We start from the raw sequence: 7,820 nt of genomic DNA, 5'->3' as shown, positions 1-7,820 counted from the left end.
TTTCGTAAGCATATTCGTGAGTTTCGTGACTCAACATATTTTTGGCGGGCCTTAACAGTGAACAGGGTTGGGCAGTATTTCAATTACATGTATTTGAAATACGTATTTGAAATACATTTTAGTATTTTGTATTTGTATTTCAAATACTACCTGGAAAAGTATTTTGTATTTGGTATTTCAAATACTGCACTCACATGTATTTTGTATTTTGTATTTCAAATACTTCAAGCTTCAAAATACATTTCTACAAAATACATTTTATTAAATTCTATGATCCTAAAATGGAACATTTTTTAAAATATAATGTACGACTTGTACGAGCGCAAATAGGTACATTGTGCGAGCTATTCTGCGCAGAACTTTTCGTCAACAGCCAGGGGATAGAGTCATTGTAGTAGTTTCCGTCCATGCTCTAGTTTTCGACCACTTGACAGATTAGCATATAATATATTTCATTTTTAATTTACTATTTGCGAAATATATGTTTTATATGTAGACAGATATATTTTTTAGCTAAGGATTGAAATAAGTCCAAATTTGTGCAGCAATGTAGGTTTATATTCAAATTTCGTCAAGTGGACGAAAACTAGAGAAGGACGAAAACAAGCGCAATGACCCTATAAGTTTTTAGGAAAGGATATTCGTTAAAAAAAACTAAATGATTAAACAAAAAAAAAGAAAAGTATTTTGTATTTTGTATTTGAAATACATTATTTTAAACACTGTAATTTGTATTTTGTATTTCAAATACCAGTCACCAAAGTAGTTTGTATTTGGTATTTCAAATACTTTTAAAAATGTATTTTGTAATTTGTATTTGAAATACGTGGAAGCCAGTATTTGGCCCAACCCTGACAGTGAATGGTGTAAAATTAACTATACGTCCAATATGTCCAATATGGTCTTAGTGGAAAATCTGAAATATTTATATTTTTAAGGACTTTTTATAAAGTATTTCTAATTGTTTTTGTCAATGTTTATTTTTGGGCCGACCTATAGGAACTCATTATACAGATAAATAAATACAATATGGTGGTATCTCATTTAATGTACGATTTCACCTCATTGATTTAAATTTCAAATTGCCTACCTATAAGTACCTACCTAGTAGTAGTAGGTAGGTACCTAGGTTTAAATATAGGTATCACAACTAAGATGTTTAGCTGTTTGATTAACGCTGTTCTTGTTTGTTTAGCACTAAACTGCCAATACAGGTGTTAGGTACTCTCCGCAATACGTATATGCATTATGCATAGGTATTACATATTACATATAGTATATACTACCTACTACGACACATTCTACTCTTCTACATAAACGTGTAAAGAAATGTAAAGAAAATAATGCAATGCATGCAGATAGTAGTTATTTGTTTTACAAGGGGGCAAACTTGTTGTTTAACCGCTCGTGCTAATATTGATACCAGAGCAAGCGAAAGAATCCAAAATTGGAATCTTGTTCGAAAAATGGAATCTTGAGCGTTGCGAGGGTTTCTAAGCACGGGGGTTAAAAAAAATTTGCCCCCGAGTGAAACACAAATTTTTTCACCACACCAACCCGAAGCAAATATTAAATGTAAAATGTCAAACAAAATAAAATCCAAATGAATGTTATTAAATATTTATCATCCAAAATCATCATTTAAAAGTCAATTCTACCAGCAAACATAAGAAAACAACTCAAAATTTGCATTTGATTACTTTGCCTCACATGTGGATAAAATGCAACTTTGCCATCAGTTTTTGAAGTGCAAAAGTAAGCCTTTCCGAGCTGGTGTGGTGAAAAATAAATTAGTACCTATGTAGGCACCTGTTAAATACTTACCTACCTAAGATCTAGTGTATAAATTGTTTATGTACCTTATTTGACATGTAAAATATTATGTTTTATGAATAAATAATGAATGAATGAATTACACTAGGTGTACGCTTAATCATCAAAAAGAGGTCAGCTAGAGCCGGCGTAGCTTTATTTGACGTTCATAAGCACATTGTAATATGCTTAATTGGAAAATACACTATATTTATCTTTAGAATATACCGTTTATTTATGATATAGGAGGCAAACAAGCAGACGGATCGCCTGATGGTAAGCGAATACCGCCGCCCATGGACACCTGCACCTGCAATACCAGAGCGTAATATTAGCAATGTAATTAGTGAAATTACCATTTATTTACATAAGTAACTTTTTGTTACTGAATCGATAATTTTTTCATTTGAATTTAGCATTTATGTTAGAGTTTTTTAGGGTTCCGTACCCAAAGGGTAAAACGGGACCCTATTACTAAGACTCCGCTGACCGTCCGTACGTCCGTCCGTCCGTCCGTCCGTCTGTCACCAGGCTGTATCTCACGAACCGTGATAGCTAGCTACACTTGAAATTTTCACAGATGATGTATTTCTGTTGCCGCTATAACAACAAATACTAAAAACAGAATAAAATAAAGATTTAAGTGGGGCTCGCATACAACAAACGTGATTTTTGGCCGAAGTTAAGCAACGTCGGGCGGGGTCAGTACTTACTTGGATGGGTGACCGTTTTTATAGATAACTAGACGGGCCCGCAGCTCCGCTCGCGTAAATGAAATAAAGCGAGTGTGTCAACCCTGCCAGGGTTCATAACGGTGATAGGGATTTCTTATTTGTACCCGTTATTTGGATAACTTAATACGCAAAATATCTGAAAAAAATTATGTGATTTGATAAAAGGCAAAATTATACTTTTTCATCTACGTTATTTAAAACTCGTTTCAACATAAAATTATTATTTATTTTTATAAGCCTAATTGCAAAAACGTTCATTAGATTAATTTCCGCCTTAAGACGAATATGGACGACCACCGCCTATAAATCGCCTTTTGGTACAAACGTACGTACTCCCCATTTCCCTTTCTGAATACTAACATTACTTACTACGGTTATGTGAATCCTGGCCTCCGAGAAAAGACAAAACAAAACACACCATGTTTCTCGGTCTTGCGATAGCTCTCGCCAGTCCCCATGGCCGAGGATAAGCAGATCTCGAGCAACTACGTCGTTCCAGCGGTAGGTACCTATGACGTCCAATTGGGCGTCTCCCATTTCGTTGTCCCAAGTACGCTCTCGTCACGGCACGATCCTCTCCCATTCTCTCTAAATGTCCGAGCCAATGTAAGCTTAGCCACTTTTGTCTCTCAGTATTCCGCCAGTATATCGGAACACATCATTATTTCTATAGCAACAGAGTTATATTACGATATTTGGCCGACTGCCGACTGCTGACTGTATGTTTGCTTATTTTCACCAGGTCGTACCGCTCAAAAATATCTGAACATGCACTTAAATTTTATCTACCTACATTATAATTTGCTATCAACTTTGTATTTTTGGCCCATCTCGGCAGCCCGGTCCCCGGACGAATTTGTTTGCCGAAGCTGTGAAAGTAAATCTGAATAACATAACTCAAAAAGAAATTTAAAACAACAAAATACAAATTACTATTGATATTGATAAGTCATTATCAGTCATTATATGGCATGTCACTCGTATGGGCATAAACTAAGGTAAAAGGTTGAGGTTGACAGCACTTTTTATTTTACTTCGAGTAAAAAAGGCCGAAATCACTGCATACCAACATAACAAACATAATTTTGGTTATTTGAAGTTCGAAACGAAACCAACCGAGAGTTTCCGAAAATAGCCGATAGTCGTAAAATGAAGAATGTTATGAAAATTTATTTTGCTTATTGTAAATTAAATACGCATCGAAAGCGATAGTTTTTATGCTCTAGTTATATTCTCATACTTAGATAATAAATTAGAACAGTTTTTTCTTATCATACGTGCGTCGTATTTGAGAAACGTGTCAAAAACTTTTTTAGAAATTTGTAAGGCGCCATCTCGCTTCTTCCCTCGTTTTTTATCCCGTTCTGGTTTTTCAATTTTATATATATGATGGTACGGAACTCTTCGTGTGCGAGTCCGACTCGCACTTGCCCGGTTTTCTTTTTCACATCTTAGGTAGTCAAAGAGGATAGTGGAATGTGTCCCCATGTGCCCCCCTGGATATGGACAATATGGCCCTTCGTTTGACTTTTTTCAATTTTGTTTATCACTTATAAGAGTTAGAGACCAAGATAAGACTGCGACGATTTTGATAGCACACACAGTGCAAGTGTTATTTTACACCTCTAAACCTCTAAAAGGGAAATACCAATTTCATTTTTTTTTCAATTTCTAACTCTAATAATAATTAAAAAAAAAAAAACAAATTGGTAATCAAACGAAGAGCTATGGTTAATAAACATCTAATTGCACATTGGATATCAATTCGGAATCGGACGTAAACATTATGATTACTAAAATCATACAATTAGTACAGATAGAGTTCGTAAGCATACTGAATAATACTACGAGTTTTTGGCGCAAAATGAATAATGTATATTTACTCAATTATATCATTTCTGATTCAAATGTGCCAGCTTCATTTATTTCTATGATCAACTTTAATAAAGTTCATTAACATCCATTTTAGTGTTAACGTACGACCACTAATTTAATGGTGATGTGATGACTGATGACTCGTCGGGCAAGGGCAGTCTCCGCAAGAAGACACCACAAAATATGGTGTAATTTAATTATAGATGGTCAAGCAAATCTTGTCAGTAGAAAAAGGCACGAAATTCAAATTTTCTATGGGACGATATCCTTTAATAATAATAAATAATAATGTGTTTATATGTATTTTTTATCGTTTTGTAAATGTTTTTATATTTTACTTTTATATTCATATTATAAATAACCTAACTTAAGACGAAGAATAAATAAAGAGAATCATAAATAATAATAAATATTCTTTATTTGCTTAAAATATGGTACAATGAGTTGGTAAGGGGTAATATATCTGTGCTTTTACATATTTTGCTAGTTTAGCATGCAAATGTACACTTACACTAAACGCGCCTACATTTTTCAAATTTGCCGCCTTTTTCTACTGACAAGATCTGCTTGACCCAGTATATAAACATATCCGATGTTCTACTTATGCCTCTATGGTATCTGTGCCTCATGATAGTATGATAGTCATGGTGAGATGATATAATTTACGGAAACGAGTTTTTTCCCGGATGCCATACACGCGCAGAATAAATTTACACTAAACTAGTTAATTTGTCACGTCCCATGGGTAAGTACCTTTATGGCGGTTGGCGCTTACGCTATTATTAACGCTGCTTCAATATTATTGCGGCGCTGTGTGACGTAAGCGCCAGCCGCCATAAGGTACCTTTCGCCGTGGAACGTCACATATTTACAATTAAAGCCTAGTGCGAGTTGGCTCGCGGAATAGAATTTCTATCCGCTCCGTAATTATCTAAGCCATTGGTTACTTTTAGCGGTACTTATTTAATTTAAATTAGTTACTTATTTATTACCTAAAAAATAAATATTTAAACATATTTCTTATATGCTCAGCATATTTTATTTTAAATTTCGATTTAAAAACATCCTCCGCAAGAACTCTGTATTTCTTCAGTAACCCGAAAAATGTAGTAGCCAGTAGTTATTCAAGGTCAAAGGTAGGTGTACTTGAAAAAAACGGCTAACGTGTAGGATATTTGCAGATAATTATTGTAGAGCATAAAATTTGCGACAACTTATTTTCAAAACAGTTTTTCATGCGCTTGAGCGTATTAAAAATATATTATAATATATTTAAATGAGGTAAACTTTTAAGAAGGTATTATTTACCAAGATTCACGGTACATATGGCTGACCGTTGCGGCCTACGCATTATTTGAACTCTATAATAACTAGTAGTTCGCCCCGAACTGTGAACTCGCGGTTCGCCAAATAGATCAATTGAATGCACTGCTACTTAGTCCGAGATGGACATTTCGTAAATGATTCCTGATTCCACGATCACTTGAAATTACTTTGTAATCTGATTACCGATTCCCAGATTACTTTGTAATCTAACAATACCGAATTACTAAGTATAATTCCATTTGAGGAATCAGGAATCAATTTTTCGATTATTTTATTACCTACAATTACTAGTAATTGGAATCAATGTTGATTCCTCATTACAGGAATATATTAAGTACTTGATTCTTTTCAGATTACATTTCGTACTACTACTATCAAAAGTACATTTCGATAGTAGATATAGATGTTGTTGACTTCCTAGGATGCATCTACCTATACCTTATTTGAAATAGGTGTGCAGATTTCGAAAATGATGACCATGAGCAATAAAACGACATCCATGACGACTTTTATGACATACTGCATGGCCGCCATTTTGTATTCCAAAATGATGTCATCATTTTCGAAATCAGGGCCCCCTTAACCCTGTAGGGTGTAGGGTAGGGGGGAAAATGATGATGTTTTGTAAAACGACATCCATGACAACTTTTATGACATAGTGCATGGCCGCCATCTTGGAATCCAAAATGGTCATCATTTTCGAAATCGGGGCCCCCTAAAACCTATAAAACGACATCCATGACGACTTTTATGACATAGTGCATGGCCGCCATCTTGGATTCCAAACTTGTCATCATTTTCGAAATCGGGGCCCCCTAAAACCTATAAAACGACATCCATGACGACTTTTATGACATAGTGCATGGCCGCCATTTTGGAATCCAAAATGGTCATCATTTTCGAAATCTGCGCCCCCCAGAACCTATAAAACGACACCCATGACGAGTTTTATTACATAATGCATGGCCGCCATTTTGGAATCCAAAATGGTCATCATTTTCAAAATCTGCGCCCCCCAAAACCTATAAAACGACATCCATGACGACTTTTATGACATAGTGCATGGCCGCTATCTTGGAATCCAAAATGGTCATCATTTTCGAAATCTGCGCCCCCTAAACCCTATAAAACGACACCCATGACGACTTTTATGACATAGTGCATGGCCGCCATTTTGGAATCCAAAATGGTCATAATTTTCGAAATCTGCTCCCCCCAAAACCTATAAAACGACATCCATGACGACTTTTATGACATACTGCATGGCCGCCATCTTGGATTCCAAAATTGTCATAATTTTTGAAAAAATCTTAAATTAAAAAAACTAAATGTGTAACAAACCGAGCACTCTCATTTGATACCAAACTCGACCATACTTTCTTGCAATTAAAATGACCAGAATAGCAAGACCCCTCACAAATGGCTTTTTAGCATTTTAAGCTCTTCTAGCTCAATAACCTCTTGTTCGAGCCTGCTACGAATTTAATGACTAAAATATAATGCCCTCAACTATACGTTCACCCAATTTCATTTAAATTAGAACAAATTTACTTAAGTTATTGAGTATCAAACTATCCTCTGATAGTTCAGCTTAAAAACATCGAAATGCCGGGACGTGCCCTTAGCCAGCCGCGTGTCCCAAGTCGAATGTAAGAACTTCGTTCGCTTCGCTCGCTCGTTCGAAAACAGTTACTTATGCAAGTTATGCATCATCTTCATCTTCCTCGCGTTGACCCGGCATTTTGCCACGGCTCATGGGAGCTGGCAACTAATCCCAAGAATTGGCGGTTATGCATAAAAAAAATCCTGAAAAATACATTTTCGCAAATATCATGCTCTACGATTTTTATCTACTTAGATGTAAACATGATTGGAGTCAAAGAAACTTTGATATATGCGAACTGTTTTTAGTTACCTTAAATAATTTCCGGTCCAGAGATCAGATTTTCTATGAATATCGATTTAATGCCATAATGAAGACCTATTTAGATTCCAGCTATTTATGTCTCTTAAAGAGATTTTTTTTTATCTAAATCTAAATCACCTACAATTATTGTAAAATACTAGAAAAAT

This window comes from Cydia splendana, chromosome 15 (genome assembly GCF_910591565.1).
Source record: "Cydia splendana chromosome 15, ilCydSple1.2, whole genome shotgun sequence".
Classification (NCBI taxonomy): domain Eukaryota; kingdom Metazoa; phylum Arthropoda; class Insecta; order Lepidoptera; family Tortricidae; genus Cydia; species Cydia splendana.
This window is presented reverse-complemented; position numbering follows the sequence as displayed.